This window comes from Oncorhynchus mykiss, unplaced genomic scaffold (genome assembly GCF_013265735.2).
Source record: "Oncorhynchus mykiss isolate Arlee unplaced genomic scaffold, USDA_OmykA_1.1 un_scaffold_85, whole genome shotgun sequence".
Lineage (NCBI taxonomy): Eukaryota > Metazoa > Chordata > Actinopteri > Salmoniformes > Salmonidae > Oncorhynchus > Oncorhynchus mykiss.
In genome coordinates this window covers 1290239-1309228 of record NW_023493658.1, presented here as the reverse complement: position 1 = coordinate 1309228, position 18990 = coordinate 1290239, and the positions used below count along the sequence as shown (strand labels likewise).

At 47.2% G+C, this 18990-nt stretch overlaps 1 non-coding gene across 1 annotated transcript; it reads right to left on the bottom strand.

Annotated features, from left to right (window-relative positions):
- Nucleotides 1–18761: 18761 nt before the first annotated feature.
- On the bottom strand, nt 18762–18835 carry trnai-aau. The gene has a single exon. It is a non-coding gene; the product is annotated as a tRNA-Ile (tRNA).
- Nucleotides 18836–18990: the final 155 nt, after the last annotated feature.

The following is an 18990-nucleotide window of genomic DNA, read 5'->3' as shown; positions in this document are numbered from 1 at the left end:
TACTCCCTCACCAACAGTTAAAACTCCCTCACCAACAGTTAAAACTCTCTCACCAACAGTTAAAACTCTCTCACCAACAGTTAAAACTCCCTCACCAACAGTTAAAACTCTCTCACCAACAGTTAAAACTCTCTCACCAACAGTTAAAACTCTCTCACCAACAGTTAAAACTCTCTCACCAACAGTTAAAACTCTCTCACCAACAGTTAAAACTCCCTCACCAACAGTTAAAACTCCCTCACCATCAGTTTGTTAAACAGTCAGTGACAATAGCACATTGGTGTAACACACAAGACGCTGTTTGCATTTATATTTATTCTGAGTATTGTGTAACTTGTATATGACACTAGGCTGAACTACACTCAATGGGATTGTGTAACTTGTATATGACACTAGGCTGAACTACACTCAATGGATTGTGTAACTTGTATATGACACTAGGCTGAACTACACTCAATGGATTGTGTAACTTGTATATGACACTAGGCTGAACTACACTCAATGGATTGTGTAACTTGTATATGACACTAGGCTGAACTACACTCAATGTATTGTGTAACTTGTATATGACACTAGGCTGAACTACACTCAATGGATTGTGTAACTTGTATATGACACTAGGCTGAACTACACTCAATGGATTGTGTAACTTGTATATGACACTAGGCTGAACTACACTCAATGGGATTGTGTAACTTGTATATGACACTAGGCTGAACTACACTCAATGGATTGTGTAACTTGTATATGACACTAGGCTGAACTACACTCAATGTATTGTGTAACTTGTATATGACACTAGGCTGAACTACACTCAATGTATTGTGTAACTTGTATATGACACTAGGCTGAACTACACTCAATGGATTGTGTAACTTGTATATGACACTAGGCTGAACTACACTCAATGTATTGTGTAACTTGTATATGACACTAGGCTGAACTACACTCAATGTATTGTGTAACTTGTATATGACACTAGGCTGAACTACACTCAATGGATTGTGTAACTTGTATATGACACTAGGCTGAACTACACTCAATGGATTGTGTAACTTGTATATGACACTAGGCTGAACTACACTCAATGGGATTGTGTAACTTGTGTATTACACTAGGCTGAACTACACTCAATGGATTGTGTAACTTGTATATGACACTAGGCTGAACTACACTCAATGTATTGTGTAACTTGTATATGACACTAGGCTGAACTACACTCAATGGATTGTGTAACTTGTGTATTACACTAGGCTGAACTACACTCAATGGATTGTGTAACTTGTGTATTACACTAGGCTGAACTACACTCAATGGATTGTGTAACTTGTATATGACACTAGACTGAACTACACTCAATGGATTGTGTAACTTGTATATGACACTAGGCTGAACTACACTCAATGTATTGTGTAACTTGTATATGACACTAGGCTGAACTACACTCAATGGATTGTGTAACTTGTATATGACACTAGGCTGAACTACACTCAATGGATTGTGTAACTTGTATATGACACTAGGCTGAACTACACTCAATGGATTGTGTAACTTGTGTATTACACTAGGCTGAACTACACTCAATGGATTGTGTAACAAGATACATTCTAGAGCTGTAATTTAGATTTTGTAAATACTTTTCTATTCCACTTTTTAAAGCGTTTCACTATTTTGTGGTCCCCTTTCACCTTATATTGGTATCAGAAGTCTGATGGCACTACGGTGTGATAAGAGCGTCGGCTAAATGAACTAAATATATATGTATATGTAAAAATGAACAATTGCAAAGCATGCTGAGTATTATTCTAATGAGCATGCATATTATTATTCTAATGAGGATGCAGAGTATTATTCTAATGAGGACGCAGAGTATTATTCTAATGAGGATGCATAGTATTATTCTAATGAGGATGCATATTATTATTCTAATGAGGATGCATATTATTATTCTAAGGAGGATGCGTATTATTATTCTAATGAGGATGCAGAGTATTATTCTAATGAGGATGCAGAGTATTATTCTAATGAGGATGCTGATGCATATTATTATTCTAATGAGCACGCAGAGTATTATTCTAATGAGGATGCAGAGTATTATTCTAATGGAGATGCAGAGTATTATTCTAATGAGGATGCTGATGCATATTATTATTCTAATGAGCACGCAGAGTATTATTCTAATGAGGATGCAGATTATTATTCTAATGGAGATGCAGAGTATTATTCTAATGAGGATGCAGAGTATTATTCTAATGGAGATGCAGAGTATTATTCTAATGAGGATGCTGATGCATATTATTATTCTAATGAGCACGCAGAGTATTATTCTAATGAGGATGCAGAGTATTATTCTAATGGAGATGCAGAGTATTATTCTAATGAGGATGCAGAGTATTATTCTAATGAGGATGCATATTATTATTCTAATGAGGATGCATATTTTTATTCTAATGAGGATGCAGAGTATTATCCGCCCCGAAACAAGGCCAATAATAATACCCAGTGTGCTTTGCAGTTCATTTTGGTAGGTTCCTTTTCACATAGACGCGAGGAAAATAGACTTGCTCCCTAAGTTGAAGTGTGTGATGCTTTTGACGGCATCGACAATCGCAGCCCGTCTGTTTTCTGTCATTCATTCTAACTAAGGTAGATAAACAACAACATATCAGTCCCAGTAAGACGTTTCTGTGTCCATAACATTCATTCTAACTAAGGTAGATAAACAACAACATATCAGTCCCAGTAAGACGTTTCTGTGTCCATAACATTCGTTCTAACTAAGGTAGATAAACAACAACATATCAGTCCCAGTAAGACGTTTCTGTGTCCATAACATTCGTTCTAACTAAGGTAGATAAACAACAACATATCAGTCCCAGTAAGACGTTTCTGTGTCCATAACATTCATTCTAACTAAGGTAGATAAACAACAACATATCAGTCCCAGTAAGACGTTTCTGTGTCCGTAACATTCGTTCTAACTAAGGTAGATAAACAACAACATATCAGTCCCAGTAAGACGTTTCTGTGTCCATAACATTCGTTCTAACTAAGGTAGATAAACAACAACATATCAGTCCCAGTAAGACGTTTCTGTGTCCGTAACATTCGTTCTAACTAAGGTAGATAAACAACAACATATCAGTCCCAGTAAGACGTTTCTGTGTCCATAACATTCGTTCTAACTAAGGTAGATAAACAACAACATATCAGTCCCAGTAAGACGTTTCTGTGTCCGTAACATTCGTTCTAACTAAGGTAGATAAACAACAACATATCAGTCCCAGTAAGACGTTTCTGTGTCCATAACATTCGTTCTAACTAAGGTAGATAAACAACAACATATCAGTCCCAGTAAGACGTTTCTGTGTCCGTAACATTCGTTCTAACTAAGGTAGATAAACAACAACATATCAGTCCCAGTAAGACGTTTCTGTGTCCATAACATTCGTTCTAACTAAGGTAGATAAACAACAACATATCAGTCCCAGTAAGACGTTTCTGTGTCCATAACATTCGATCTAACTAAGGTAGATAAACAACAACATATCAGTCCCAGTAAGACGTTTCTGTGTCCATAACATTCGATCTAACTAAGGTAGATAAACAACAACATATCAGTCCCAGTAAGACGTTTCTGTGTCCATAACATTCGATCTAACTAAGGTAGATAAACAACAACATATCAGTCCCAGTAAGACGTTTCTGTGTCCGTAACATTCGTTCTAACTAAGGTAGATAAACAACAACATATCAGTCCCAGTAAGACGTTTCTGTGTCCGTAACATTCGTTCTAACTAAGGTAGATAAACAACAACATATCAGTCCCAGTAAGACGTTTCTGTGTCCGTAACATTCATTCTAACTAAGGTAGATAAACAACAACATATCAGTCCCAGTAAGACGTTTCTGTGTCCGTAACATTCATTCTAACTAAGGTAGATAAACAACAACATATCAGTCCCAGTAAGACGTTTCTGTGTCCGTAACATTCATTCTAACTAAGGTAGATAAACAACAACATATCAGTCCCAGTAAGACGTTTCTGTGTCCATAACATTCATTCTAACTAAGGTAGATAAACAACAACATATCAGTCCCAGTAAGACGTTTCTGTGTCCATAACATTCGTTCTAACTAAGGTAGATAAACAACAACATATCAGTCACAGTAAGACGTTTCTGTGTCCGTAACTGAAAATGCTGTTGCTGTTCAGGCCGGCTACTTGCACATGTATTTAAAATATTGAATTAAATGTATTTAAAATATTGAATTAAATGTATTTAAAATATTGAATTAAATGTATTTAAAATATTGAATTAAATGTATTTAAAATATTGAATTAAATGTATTTAAAAATATTGAATTAAATGTATTTAAAAACAGACGTATTTTGTAGTTTATTTTGATCTTGATGGTATTTTGTAAATGTATTTAGTTATTTTTGGCCCATCGATGGTTCCGGTGAGTACCAGCAGCCGGACCGGGGAGCTGGAAACACCGGGGAGGTGGAAACACCGGGGAGGTGGAAACACCGGGGAGGTGGAAACACTGGGGAGCTGGAAACACAGGGGAGGTGGAAACACCGGGGAGGTGGACACCGGGGAGGTGGAAACACCGGGGAGGTGGAAACACCGGGGAGGTGGAAACACAGGGGAGGTGGAAACACCGGGGAGGTGGAAACACTGGGGAGGTGGAAACACCGGGGAGCTGGAAACACCGGGGAGCTGGAAACACTAGAGTCTTTCTGGTAAAACACTGGGGAGGTGGAAACACTCGAGTCTTTCTGGTAAAACACCGGGGAGCTGGAAACACTAGAGTCTTTCTGGTTAAACACCGGGGAGGTGGAAACACTAGAGTCTTTCTTGTAAAACACCGGGGAGCTGGAAACACAGGGGAGGTGGAAACACCAGGGAGGTGGAAACACCGGGGAGGTGGAAACACCGGGGAGGTGGAAACACAGGGGAGGTGGAAACACCGGGGAGGTGGAAACACCGGGGAGGTGGAAACACAGGGGAGGTGGAAACACCGGGGAGGTGGAAACACTGGGGAGCTGGAAACACAGGGGAGATGGAAACACCGGGGAGGTGGACACCGGGGAGGTGGAAACACCGGGGAGGTGGAAACACCGGGGAGGTGGAAACACAGGGAAGGTGGAAACACCGGGGAGGTGGAAACACTGGGGAGGTGGAAACACCGGGGAGCTGGAAACACCGGGGAGCTGGAAACACTAGAGTCTTTCTGGTAAAACACTGGGGAGGTGGAAACACTTGAGTCTTTCTGGTAAAACACCGGGGAGCTGGAAACACTAGAGTCTTTCTGGTTAAACACCGGGGAGGTGGAAACACTAGAGTCTTTCTTGTAAAACACCGGGGAGCTGGAAACACTAGAGTCTTTCTGGTTAAACACTGGGGAGGTGGAAACACCGGGGAGCTGGAAACACTAGAGTCTTTCTGGTTAAACACCGGGGAGGTGGAAGCACTAGAGTCTTTCTGGTAAAACACCAGGGAGGTGGAAACACCAGGGAGGTGGAAACACCGGGGAGGTGGGAACACTAGAGTCTTTCTGCTTAAACACCGGGGAGGTGGGAACACCAGGGAGGTGGAAACACCGGGGAGGTGGGAACACTAGAGTCTTTCTGCTTAAACACCGGGGAGGTGGGAACACTAGAGTCTTTCTGGTTAAACACCGGGGAGGTGGAAGCACTAGAGTCTTTCTGGTAAAACACTGGGGAGGTGGAAACACCGGGGAGGTGGAAGCACTAGAGTCTTTCAGGTAAAACACCGGGGAGCTGGAAACACCGGGGAGGTGGAAACACTAGAGTCTTTCTGGTTAAACACCGGGGAGGTGGAAGCACTAGAGTCTTTCTGGTAAAACACCGGGGAGCTGGAAACAGTAGAGTCTTTCTGGTTAAACACTGGGGAGCTGGAAACACTAGAGTCTTTCTGGTTAAACACTGGGGAGGTGGAAACACCGGGGAGCTGGAAACACTAGAGTCTTTCTGGTTAAACACCGGGGAGCTGGAAACACTAGAGTCTTTCTGGTTAAACACTGGGGAGGTGGAAACACTAGAGTCTTTCTGGTTAAACACCGGGGAGGTGGAAACACTAGAGTCTTTCTGGTTAAACACTGGGGAGGTGGAAACACTAGAGTCTTTCTGGTAAAACACCGGGGAGGTGGAAACACTAGAGTCTTTCTGGTAAAACACCGGGGAGCTGGAAACAGTAGAGTCTTTCTGGTTAAACACTGGGGAGCTGGAAACACTAGAGTCTTTCTGGTTAAACACTGGGGAGGTGGAAACACCGGGGAGCTGGAAACAGTAGAGTCTTTCTGGTTAAACACCGGGGAGCTGGAAACACTAGTCTTTCTGGTTAAACACTGGGGAGGTGGAAACACTAGAGTCTTTCTGGTTAAACACCGGGGAGGTGGAAACACTAGAGTCTTTCTGGTTAAACACTGGGGAGGTGGAAACACTAGAGTCTTTCTGGTAAAACACCGGGGAGGTGGAAACACTAGAGTCTTTCTGGTAAAACACCAGGGAGGTGGAAACACCCGGGAAATCCTCAGTGGAAATACAGCATTACTCCTCCATCCCACGTCAACCGATGTCCTTTCAGCCGAACACCAACTCTAACTGGAAACCACAGAGGAGGAGGAGGAGGAGCTTATCCCCCTATCGCTCCTCCCACCAGTCTCTCTGACACACACTCACACTGTTCACAGTCTGTCCAAGTGAGGCTCTATAGCTGCTCTGAGACCCCCGATGTCCTGAGTGCCAGAGAGATGGCAGATGGACCAGTGCTCTTTTACAGCCCCTGTGTGTGTGTGTGTGTGTGTGTGTGTGTGTGTGTGTGTGTGTGTGTGTGTGTGTGTGTGTGTGTGTGTGTGTGTGTGTGTGTGTGTGTGTGTCAGCCCCTTGCCGTGCTCTGCCAAAGTGGGCATCTGGTGTGTGGACTATCACAGGGGAGAGAGAGGACCACAGAAAGAGAAGTCACCCCATCGGCCATCTCTCTCTCCTATCTCCCTCTCTCCCTTTCCATTTCTCTCTCTCTCTCTGTCTCTCTCTCTCTCCCCCTCTCTCCTATCTCCCTCTCTCCCTTTCCATTTCTCTCTCTCTCTCTCTCTCTCTCTCTCTCTCTCTCTCTCCCCCTCTCTCCTATCTCCCTCTCTCCCTTTCCATTTCTCTCTCTCTGTCTCTCTCTCTCCCCCTTTCCCTCTCTCTCTTATCTCCCTCTCTCTCTCTCTCCTTCTATCTATTTACCCTCCTCTTTCTCTTTTCCCTCTTCCTCTGTCGCTCTCTGTCTCTCTCTGTCTCTCTCTGTCGCTCTCAGCTCTCTGAGAGCCAAACCTCAGTTAATCCCAATGAGAGTTACAGACTGTTCTTAGTGTCTAGAGACAGAGGGTCCATCCAGCTGTGTTAGTTTGCTTGTGACGTAGGTAGATAACCTGATCTACTGGCAGGTGTCCACCAAACAACCGCCCCCTCTCACTAACCAACTGGCCACACACACAGACACACACACACACAGACACACAGACACACAGACACACACACACACAGACACACACACACACACACGGTGCCGTTGGCATGAAGCGTAGTGGGATTGACCTTTATTCTGCCCCTCCATTGGGGGTCTGGACTACTTCCAGGTCGCCGAGGGGTCAAACTGGTTCTGGGGCCAGGGAGGGACGCAGGTGCTGGAGCACGACACTGGACAGCTGGGTACAATGTAGTAACAGACCGAGGGAGAGAGAGAGAGAGAGAGTAACCTCCCTCCACATATACACTCAAACTCACAACACACATCCCCCTTCCATTAAAAAACTTCAGAATATCTCAGGTCTGATCTGCACCAGTCAACACCAGTCTCTCTCATTCTCTCTCTCTGCCTGCCAGACCCAGGCCTGGTCCTCCAGTCTCTCTCGTTCTCTCTCTCTGCCTGCCAGACCCAGGCCTGGTCCTCCAGTCTCTCTCATTCTCTCTCTCTGCCTGCCAGACCCAGGCCTGGTCCTCCAGTCTCTCTCGTTCTCTCTCTCTGCCTGCCAGACCCAGGCCTGGTCCTCCAGTCTCTCTCATTCTCTCTCTCTGCCTGCCAGACCCAGGCCTGGTCCTCCAGTCTCTCTCATTCTCTCTCTCTGCCTGCCAGACCCAGGCCTGGTCCTCCAGTCTCTCTCGTTCTCTCTCTCTGCCTGCCAGACCCAGGCCTGGTCCTCCAGTCTCTCTCGTTCTCTCTCTCTGCCTGCCAGACCCAGGCCTGGTCCTCCAGTCTCTCTCATTCTCTCTCTCTCTGCCTGCCAGACCCAGGCCTGGTCCTCCAGTCTCTCTCATTCTCTCTCTCTCTCTGCCTGCCAGACCCAGGCCTGGTTGTCCAGTCTCTCTCATTCTCTCTCTCTGCCTGCCAGAGCCAGGCCTGGTCCTCCAGTCTCTCTCATTCTCTCTCTCTGCCTGCCAGACCCAGGCCTGGTTGTCCAGTCTCTCTCATTCTCTCTCTCTGCCTGCCAGAGCCAGGCCTGGTCCTCCAGTCTCTCTCATTCTCTCTCTCTGCCTGCCAGACCCAGGCCTGGTCCTCCAGTCTCTCTCATTCTCTCTCTCTGCCTGCCAGACCCAGGCCTGGTCCTCCAATACAGAAGAATGTCCAAGGTAAGGTTTTGATTATCACTAAACCTTGCGTGTTAACGGCTGTCCTTTGCCGTGAAATTGCACTCTTATAAATGCCAGTTTCCCCTCAACTTTACAGCCTGACAGACAGACAGACACACACACGCACACACACACACACACACACACACACACACACACACACACACACACACACACACACACACACACACACACACACACACACACACACACACACACACACACACACACACACACACACACACACACACACACACACACACACTCTCCGGCCTGGCGGAATAATCCTGTCCAAAGCACAGAATGTGTTTCAGACAACAGAACACTGTGTTAATAATAGACTCCCAGCCTTCGTCCCAAATGGTATCCTATGCCCTATATAGTGAACTACTGTTGACCAGGGCCCAATGCCCTGTATAGTAAACTACTGTTGACCAGAGCCCTACTGTGAGTCGGGTGCCATTTGGGACGAACAGACACGGTCTGGCCAGGAGAAAAGGAAAGCAACAAGTTATTTTCAAATATACTGCAGCCAAACTGCACATACCTGAAGAGTAGGATGTGTGTGTGTGTGTGTGTGTGTGTGTGTGTGTGTGTGTGTGTGTGTGTGTGTGTGTGTGTGTGTGTGTGTGTGTGTGTGTGTGTGTGTGTGTGTGTGTGTGTGTGTGTGCGTCTGTGTGTGTGTGTGTGTGTGTGTGTGTGTAAATAATGAATGAATCAAATAATTGATGGACCCGTCTATCTGTTTCTTCACCGTTCTGTCTCTCTGTCTCTTAGTCCATGAAGTCCCTGTCCTCCTTCCTTCCTTGGATGATAAAAAACTAATGAAACCTCCTACAATAAAATGTCACTCCACAATAAAACAAAAATCGACAACTCATACTACTAATTTAAAATGCACATTGTAGACCCCAATCAATAGAGTTATTGTAGACATACACTGAAAAGTAAACAAAACAACTTCTGGCCAGTACGGGTATCGAACCCGCGACCTTCGCACGACGCTCTAACCAACTGAGCTAACCGGCCTTGGATAATTCACAGCCAACCGAAGAGGGTTACAGCCATATATAGGTCCGGACGGGACCGTTGATATACAATGTCTACATTCTACCATTAGAGGGCAGAGAACGTAAACGAATCCAGCCCAGTTCCCCACAGCCATTTCTGTATATCTTATTTGACCTTTTCTGCTGCTGTTGAGACACGGTTCGATCCTTCCTTGGTGCACTACTTGATTGAGTAAATAAAACACTATACAATCATAACACAGTAACTATGACTAAATAATCACAACACAGTAACTATTAACTATGACTAAACAACTCTATTATGTATTATTACAGCAGCCTAGTGGATAGAGAGGCAGGTAGCCTAGTGGTTAGAGAGACAGGTAGCCTAGTGGTTAGAAAGACAGGCAGCCTAGTGGTTAGAGAGGCAGGTAGCCTAGTGGTTAGAGAGACAGGCAGCCTAGTGGTTAGAGAGGCAGGTAGCCTAGTGGTTAGAGAGACAGGCAGCCTAGTGGATAGAGAGGCAGGTAGCCTAGTGGTTAGAGAGACAGGTAGCCTAGTGGTTAGAGAGACAGGCAGCCTAGTGGTTAGAGAGGCAGGTAGCCTAGTGGTTAGAGAGACAGGTAGTCTAGTGGTTAGAGAGACAGGTAGTCTAGTGGTGAGAGAGGCAGGCAGCCTATTGGTTAGAGAGACAGGTAGTCTAGTGGTTAGAGAGACAGGTAGTCTAGTGGATAGAGAGGCAGGTAGTCTAGTGGTTAGAGAGACAGGGAGTCTAGTGGATAGAGAGACAGGTAGCCTAGTGGTTAGAGGGGCAGGTAGTCTAGTGGTTAGAGAGACAGGTAGCCTAGTGGTTAGAGAGACAGGCAGCCTAGTGGATAGAGAGGCAGGCAGCCTAGTGGTTAGAGAGGCAGGTAGTCTAGTGGTTAGAGAGACAGGTAGCCTAGTGGTTAGAGAGACAGGTAGCCTAGTGGTTAGAGAGACAGGCAGCCTAGTGGATAGCGAGGCAGGCAGCCTAGTGGTTAGAGAGACAGGTAGCCTAGTGGTTAGAGAGTCAGGTAACCTAGTGGTTAGAGAGGCAGGTAGCCTAGTGGTTAGAGAGACAGGTAGCCTAGTGGTTAGAGAGACAGGTAGTCTAGTGGTTAGAGAGACAGGTAGCCTAGTGGTTAGAGAGACAGGTAGCCTAGTGGTTTAGAGGCAGGTAGCCTAGTGGTTAGAGAGGCAGGTAGCCTAGTGGTTAGAGAGGCAGGTAGCCTAGTGGTGAGAGAGGCAGGTAGCCTAGTGGTTAGAGAGACAGGCAGCCTAGTGGTTAGAGAGAAAGGTAGCCTAGTGGTTAGAGAGACACGTATTCTAGTGGTTAGAGAGGCAGGTAGCCTAGTGGTTAGAGAGGCAGGTAGCCTAGTGGTTAGAGAGACAGGCAGCCTTGTGGTTAGAGGGGCAGGCAGCCTAGTGGTTAGAGGGGCAGGCAGCCTAGTGGTTAGAGGGACAGGCAGCCTAGTGGATAGAGAGGCAGGTAGTCTAGTGGTTAGAGCGGCAGGCAGCCTAGTGGTTAGAGAGGCAGGTAGCTTAGTGGTTAGAGAGACAGGTAGCCTAGTGGTTAGAGAGGCGGGTAGCCTAGTGGTTAGAGGGGCGGGCAGCCTAGTGGTTAGAGAGGCAGGTAGCCTAGTGGTTAGAGAGGCAGGTAGCCTAGTGGTTAGAGAGGCAGGTAGTCTAGTGATTAGAGAGGCAGGTAGTCTAGTGGTTAGAGGAGGCAGGTAGTCTAGTGGTTAGAGGAGGCAGGTAGTCTAGTGGATAGAGAGACAGGTAGTCTAGTGGTTAGAGAGACAGGTAGACTAGTGGTTAGAGGGGCAGGTAGCCTAGTGGTTAGAGGTAGTGGTTAGAGAGACAGGTAGCCTAGTGGTTAGAGAGGCAGGTAGCCTAGTGGTTAGAGAGGCAGTTAGCCTAGTGGTTAGAGAGACAGGCAGCCTAGTGGATAGAGAGGCAGGTAGTCTAGTGGTTAGAGAGACAGGTAGCCTAGTGGTTAGAGAGACATGGAGTCTAGTGGTTAGAGAGACAGGCTGCCTAGTGGATAGAGAGGCAGGCAGCCTAGTGGTTAGAGAGGCAGGTAGTCTAGTGGTTAGAGAGACAGGTAGCCTAGTGGTTAGAGAGACAGGTAGTCTAGTGGTTAGAGAGACAGGCAGCCTAGTGGATAGAGAGGCAGGCAGCCTAGTGGTTAGAGAGACAGGTAGCCTAGTGGTTAGAGAGGCAGGTAACCTAGTGGTTAGAGAGGCAGGTAGCCTAGTGGTTAGAGAGACAGGTAGCCTAGTGGTTAGAGAGACAGGTAGCCTAGTGGTTAGAGAGACAGGTAGCCTAGTGGTTTAGAGGCAGGTAGCCTAGTGGTTAGAGAGGCAGGTAGCCTAGTGGTTAGAGAGGCAGGTAGCCTAGTGGTGAGAGAGGCAGGTAGCCTAGTGGTTAGAGAGACAGGCAGCCTAGTGGTTAGAGAGAAAGGTAGCCTAGTGGTTAGAGAGACACGTATCCTAGTGGTTAGAGAGGCATGTAGCCTAGTGGTTAGAGAGACAGGTAGCCTAGTGGTTAGAGAGACAGGCAGCCTAGTGGTTAGAGGGGCAGGCAGCCTAGTGGTTAGAGGGGTAGGCAGCCTAGTGGTTAGAGAGACAGGCAGCCTAGTGGATAGAGAGGCAGGTAGTCTAGTGGTTAGAGCGGCAGGCAGCCTAGTGGTTAGAGAGGCAGGTAGCTTAGTGGTTAGAGAGACAGGTAGCCTAGTGGTTAGAGAGGCGGGTAGCCTAGTGGTTAGAGGGGCGGGCAGCCTAGTGGTTAGAGAGGCAGGCAGCCTAGTGGTTAGAGAGGCAGGTAGCCTAGTGGTTAGAGAGGCAGGTAGTCTAGTGATTAGAGAGGCAGGTAGTCTAGTGGTTAGAGGAGGCAGGTAGTCTAGTGGATAGAGAGACAGGTAGTCTAGTGGTTAGAGAGACAGGTAGACTAGTGGTTAGAGGGGCAGGTAGCCTAGTGGTTAGAGGTAGTGGTTAGAGAGACAGGTAGCCTAGTGGTTAGAGAGGCAGGCAGCCTAGTGGTTAGAGAGGCAGGTAGCCTAGTGGTTAGAGAGACAGGCAGCCTAGTGGATAGAGGGGCAGGCAGCCTAGTGGTTAGAGAGACAGGTAGTCTAGTGGTTAGAGAGGCAGGTAGTCTAGTGGTTAGAGAGACAGGTAGCCTAGTGGTTAGAGAGGCAGGTAGTCTAGTGGTTAGAGAGACAGGTAAACTAGTAGTTAGAGATGCAGGTAGCCTAGTGGTTAGAGAGACAGGTAGTCTAGTGGTTAGAGAGACAGGCAGCCTAGTGGTTAGAGAGGCAGGTAGTCTAGTGGTTAGAGAGACAGGCAGTCTAGTGGTTAGAGAGACAGGTGGTCTAGTGGTTAGAGAGGCAGGTAGTCTAGTGGTTAGAGGAGGCAGGTAGTCTAGCGGATAGAGAGACAGGTAGTCTAGTGGTTAGAGGGGCGGGCAGCCTAGTGGTTAGAAAGACAGGTAGCCTAGTGGTTAGAGTTAGTGGTTAGAGGGGCGGGCAGCCTAGTGGTTAGAGAGACAGGTAGCCTAGTGGTTAGAGAGGCAGGTAGCCTAGTGGTTAGAGGGGCGGGCAGCCTAGTGGTTAGAAAGACAGGTAGCCTAGTGGTTAGAGTTAGTGGTTAGAGGGACGGGCAGCCTAGTGGTTAGAGAGACAGGCATCCTAGTGGTTAGAGAGACAGGTAGCCTAGTGGTTAGAGTTAGTGGTTAGAGGGTCGGGCAGCCTATTGGTTAGAGAGACAGGTAGCCTAGTGGTTAGAGAGGCAGGTAGCCTAGCGGTTAGAGTTAGTGGTTAGAGGGGTGGGCAGCCTAGTGGTTGGAGGGGCAGGTAGCCTAGTGGTTAGAGTTAGTGGTTAGAGGGGCGGGCAGCCTAGTGGTTAGAGAGACAGGTAGCCTAGTGGTTAGAGTTAGTGGTTAGAGGGGCGGGCAGCCTAGTGGTTAGAGAGACAGGCAGCCTAGTGGTTAGAGAGACAGGTAGCCTAGTGGTTAGAGTTAGTGGTTAGAGGGGCTTGCAGCCTAGTGGTTGGAGGGGGAGGTAGCCTAGTGGTTAGAGTTAGTGGTTAGATGGGCGGGCAGCCTAGTGGTTAGAGAGACAGGTAGCCTAGTGGTTAGAGTTAGTGGTTAGATGGGCGGGTAGCCTAGTGGTTAGAGGGGCGGGCAGCCTAGTGGTTAGAGAGGCGGGCAGCCTATTGGTTAGAGGGGCGGGCAGCTTAGTGGTTAGAGGGGCGGGCAGCCTAGTGGTTAAAGGGGCGGGCAGCCTAGTGGTTAGAGGGGCGGGCAGTCTAGTGGTTAGAGGGGCGGGCAGCCTAGTGGTTAGAGAGACAGGTAGCCTAGTGGTTAGAGTTAGTGGTTAGAGGGGCGGGCAGCCTAGTGGTTAGAGAGACAGGCAGCCTAGTGGTTAGAGAGACAGGTAGCCTAGTGGTTAGAGTTAGTGGTTAGAGGGGCGGGCAGCCTAGTGGTTGGAGGGGGAGGTAGCCTAGTGGTTAGAGTTAGTGGTTAGATGGGCGGGCAGCCTAGGGGTTAGAGAGACAGGTAGCCTAGTGGTTAGAGTTAGTGGTTAGATGGGCGGGTAGCCTAGTGGTTAGAGGGGCGGGCAGCCTAGTGGTTAGAGAGGCGGGCAGCCTATTGGTTAGAGGGGCGGGCAGCTTAGTGGTTAGAGGGGCGGGCAGCCTAGTGGTTAAAGGGGCGGGCAGCCTAGTGGTTAGAGGGGCGGGCAGTCTAGTGGTTAGAGGGGCGGGCAGCCTAGTGGTTAGAGAGACAGGTAGCCTAGTGGTTAGAGAGACAAGTAGTCTAGTGGTTAGAGGGGCGGGCAGCCTAGTGGTTAGAGGGGCGGGCAGCCTAGTGGTTAGAGGGGCGGGCAGCCTAGTGGTTAGAGAGACAGGTAGCCTAGTGGTTAGAGGGGCGGGCAGCCTAGTGGTTAGAGAGGCGGGCAGCCTATTGGTTAGAGGGGCGGGCAGCTTAGTGGTTAGAGGGGCGGGCAGCCTAGTGGTTAAAGGGGCGGGCAGCCTAGTGGTTAGAGGGGCGGGCAGTCTAGTGGTTAGAGGGGCGGGCAGCCTAGTGGTTAGAGAGACAGGTAGCCTAGTGGTTAGAGTTAGTGGTTAGAGGGGCGGGCAGCCTAGTGGTTAGAGAGACAGGCAGCCTAGTGGTTAGAGAGACAGGTAGCCTAGTGGTTAGAGTTAGTGGTTAGAGGGGCGGGCAGCCTAGTGGTTGGAGGGGGAGGTAGCCTAGTGGTTAGAGTTAGTGGTTAGATGGGCGGGCAGCCTAGGGGTTAGAGAGACAGGTAGCCTAGTGGTTAGAGTTAGTGGTTAGATGGGCGGGTAGCCTAGTGGTTAGAGGGGCGGGCAGCCTAGTGGTTAGAGAGGCGGGCAGCCTATTGGTTAGAGGGGCGGGCAGCTTAGTGGTTAGAGGGGCGGGCAGCCTAGTGGTTAAAGGGGCGGGCAGCCTAGTGGTTAGAGGGGCGGGCAGTCTAGTGGTTAGAGGGGCGGGCAGCCTAGTGGTTAGAGAGACAGGTAGCCTAGTGGTTAGAGAGACAAGTAGTCTAGTGGTTAGAGGGGCGGGCAGCCTAGTGGTTAGAGGGGCGGGCAGCCTAGTGGTTAGAGGGGCGGGCAGCCTAGTGGTTAGAGAGACAGGTAGCCTAGTGGTTAGAGAGACAGGTAGTCTAGTGGTTAGAGGGGCGGGCAGCCTAGTGGTTAGAGAGACAGGTAGCCTAGTGGTTAGAGAGACAGGCAGCCTAGAGGTTAGAGAGACAGGTAGTCTAGTGGTTAGAGTTAGTGGTTAGAGGGGCGGGCAGCCTAGTGGTTAGAGGGGCGGGCAGCCTAGTGGTTAGAGAGACAGGTAGCCTAGTGGTTAGAGAGACAGGTAGCCTAGTGGTTAGAGAGGCAGGTAGCCTAGTGGTTAGAGAGGCAGGTAGCCTAGTGGTTAGAGAGACAGGTAGTCTAGTGGTTAGAGAGACAGGTAGTCTAGTGGTTAGAGAGACAGGTAGTCTAGTGGATAGAGAGGCAGGTAGACTAGTGGTTAGAGAGACAGGTCGTCTAGTCGTTAGAGAGACAGGTAGCCTAGTGGTTAGAGAGGCAGGTAGCCTTGTGGTTAGAGAGACAGGTAGCCTAGTGGTTAGAGTGTTGGGACAGTAACCGAAAAGGTTGCTGGATCGAATCCCCCAGCTGACAAGGTAACACTCTGTCGATCTGCCCCTGAACAAGGCAGTTCCCCGGTGGACGGGGAGACAGGGAATGGCCTTGGTACATAAAAATAACTTTTGCAAGACAAACATATTTGCCTGCTACTCCTGGGAACCCTGTACATTAGTGAGGGCTGTTGGGGCGCTGTACATTAGTGAGGGCAGTTGGGGCTCTGTACATTTTTGAGGGCTGTTGGGAACCCTGTACATTAGTGAGGGCTGTTGGGGCTCTGTACATTAGTGAGGGCTGTTGGGGCTCTGTACATTAGTGAGGGCTGTTGGGGCTCTGTACATTAGTGAGGGCTGTTGGGGCTCTGTACATTAGTGAGGGCTGTTGGGAACCCTGTACATTAGTGAGGGCTGTTGGGGCTCTGTACATTAGTGAGGGCTGTTGGGGCTCTGTACATTAGTGAGGGCTGTTGGGGCTCTGTACATTAGTGAGGGCTGTTGGGGCTCTGTTTATTAGTGAGGGCTGTTGGAACCCTGTACATTAGTGAGGGCGGTTGGGGACCTGTACATTAGTGAGGGCTGTTGGGGCTCTGTAGATTAGTGAGGGCTGTTGGGGCTCTGTACATTAGTGAGGGCTGTTGGAACCCTGTACATTAGTGAGGGCTGTTGGGGCCCTGTACATTAGTGAGGGCTGTTGGGGCTCTGTACATTAGTGAGGGCTGTTGGGGCTCTGTACATTAGTGAGGGCTGTTGGGGCTCTGTACATTAGTGAGAGCTGTTGGGGCTCTGTACATTAGTCAGGGCTGTTGGGGCTCTGTACATTAGTGAGGGCTGTTGGGGCTCTGTACATTAGTGAGGGCTGTTGGGGCTCTGTACATTAGTGAGTGTGTTGGGGCTCTGTACATTAGTGAGGGCTGTTGGGGCTCTGTACATTAGTGAGGGCTGTTGGAACCCTGTACATTAGTGAGGGCTGTTGGGGCCCTATTTCAACTCCAGATGACATAACCTAGCTAGCAGAGATAGCATGCTAACTATGAAAGTATCGATCCAGCAACAATGTCGAGGTCAAAAACGAAAGGAACTATGTTAAACAAAGCTGACTTCGTAAGATAAGTCAACTCGGACGGAAATAATGAACAGGCTGAACGTACATTTCTGTGACTATCTAGATAACTTTAGCTTGTCATTCCTGTTTACAGAGTGTTAGTCCCCACGAGAGCAAATGCTATTTATATGGGGTTTAGGGTTAAAGTTAGAATTAGGTTTAGGAGCTAGGGTTAGGTTTAGGGTTAAGGTTAGGTTTTTGGTTTAGGGTTAAGGTTAAGGTTAGGTTTAGGGTTAAGGTTAGGTTTTTGGTTTAGGGTTAAGGTTAGGTTTTTGGTTTAGGGTTAAGGTTAGGTTTTTGGTTTAGGGTTTAGGGTTAAGGTTAGGTTTTTGGTTTAGGGTTAAGGTTAGGTTTTTGGTTTAGGGTTTAGGGTTAAGGTTAGGTTTTTGGTTTAGGGTTAAGGTTAGGTTTTTGGTTTAGGGTTAAGGTTAGGTTTTTGGTGTAGGGTTAAGGTTAGGTTTAGGGTTAAGGTTAGGTTTTTGGTTTAGGGTTAAGGTTAGGTTTCTGGTTTAGGGTTAAGGTTAGGTTTTTGGTTTCGGGTTAAGGTTAGGTTTTTGGTTTTTGGTTTAGGGTTAAGGTTAGGTTTTTGGTTTAGGGTTAAGGTTAGGTTTTTGGTTTAGGGTTAAGGTTAGGTTTTTGGTGTAGGGTTAAGGTTAGGTTTTTGGTTTACGGTTTAGGGTTAAGGTTAGGTTTTTGGTGTAGGGTTTAGGGTTAAGGTTAGGTTTTTGGCTTAGGGTTAAGGTTAGGTTTTTGGTTTAGGGTTAAGGTTAGGTTTTTGGGTTAGGGTTAAGGTTAGGTTTTTGATTTAGGGTTAAGGTTAGGTTTTTGGTGTAGGGTTAAGGTTAGGTTTAGGGTTAAGGTTAGGTTTTTGGTTTAGGGTTAAGGTTAGGTTTTTGGTTTAGGGTTTAGGGTTAAGGTTAGGTTTTTGGTTTAGGGTTAAGGTTAGGTCTTTGGTTTAGGGTTAAGGTTAGGTTTTTGGTGTAGGGTTAAGGTTAGGTTTAGGGTTAAGGTTAGGTTTTTGGTTTAGGGTTAAGGTTAGGTTTCTGGTTTAGGGTTAAGGTTAGGTTTTTGGTTTCGGGTTAAGGTTAGGTTTTTGGTTTTTGGTTTAGGGTTAAGGTTAGGTTTTTGGTTTAGGGTTAAGGTTAGGTTTTTGGTTTAGGGTTAAGGTTAGGTTTTTGGTGTAGGGTTAAGGTTAGGTTTTTGGTTTACGGTTTAGGGTTAAGGTTAGGTTTTTGGTGTAGGGTTTAGGGTTAAGGTTAGGTTTTTGGCTTAGGGTTAAGGTTAGGTTTTTGGTTTAGGGTTAAGGTTAGGTTTTTGGGTTAGGGTTAAGGTTAGGTTTTTGATTTAGGGTTAAGGTTAGGTTTTTGATTTAGGGTTAAGGTTAGGTTTTTGATTTAGGGTTAAGGTTAAAGTAAGGTTAAAAGAGAACAGGTTAGGGTTAGTGGTTATGGAAAATAGGATTTTGAATGGGATTGAATTGTGTGTTCCCACAAGGTTAGCTGTACAAGACTATGTGTGTGCGTGTGTGTGCGTGTGTGTGTGTGTGTGAATATTGAATGAATCAAATGATTGATGGACCCGTCTATCTGTTTCTTCACCATTCTGTCTCTCTGTCTCTTAGTCCATGAAGTCCCTGTCCTCCTTCCTTCCTTGGATGATAAAAGACGAATGAAAAGTCCTACCATTAAAAAAAAAACTCCTACAATAAAATGTCACTCCACAATAACAATCGACAATTCATACTACTAATTTAAAACGCATATGGTAGAACCCAATCAATAGAGTTATGAGACACTGTAGACATTCATAGTAAAACAAAATTTTAAATCCTGCTGGCCAGTACGGGTATCGAACCCGCGACCTTCGCGTTATTAGCACGACGCTCTAACCAACTGAGCTAACCGGCCTGAGATAATGATCAATCTACGGAACGGGGATACACCCATATATGGGTCTGGAGGTGGTCGCTTATCTACAATGTCTACGTTCTACCAATAGAGGGCAGAGAACGTAAACAAATCCAGCTCAGTTCCAAGGACTCCCTTCTACACTGTCAATGATC